We start from the raw sequence: 449 nt of genomic DNA on the forward strand, positions 1-449 counted from the left end.
AAAACGGCGCAGTAACACGGGGGAATATTCTCTCCCGTGTTATTCTTGTGTTATTGTGTGTTATTCATGTGTTATTGTGTTATTATAACACCAAGAATATTCCCAGGATACAATAACACATGAATAACACACAATAACACATGAATAACACGGGGAGGAATATTCCCTGTGTTACTGCGCCGTTTTTTTTTCTGCGTCGCGCGGGATATCGTTGCGTGATTTCATTGGGTACGCACGTTCCTCTACGTGCGTGGTACTGATGTAATATTTTTTCCATATTTATGAGTGATTATTGCGTGCGGAGAGCGTACGCAACTCAGCCGCACATTGTGGTTGTATGACAGTGGGACCATTGTTCTACAGCCGCGATGTACGGTTGTGATCGGAGAGCGCACGCAACTCTGGGTGCGTTGTCCGCACCCAATAATTAGACCATATTTACACAGTGT

This window comes from Phalaenopsis equestris, unplaced genomic scaffold (assembly GCF_001263595.1).
Source record: "Phalaenopsis equestris unplaced genomic scaffold, ASM126359v1 Scaffold000090, whole genome shotgun sequence".
NCBI classification, from domain to species: domain Eukaryota; kingdom Viridiplantae; phylum Streptophyta; class Magnoliopsida; order Asparagales; family Orchidaceae; genus Phalaenopsis; species Phalaenopsis equestris.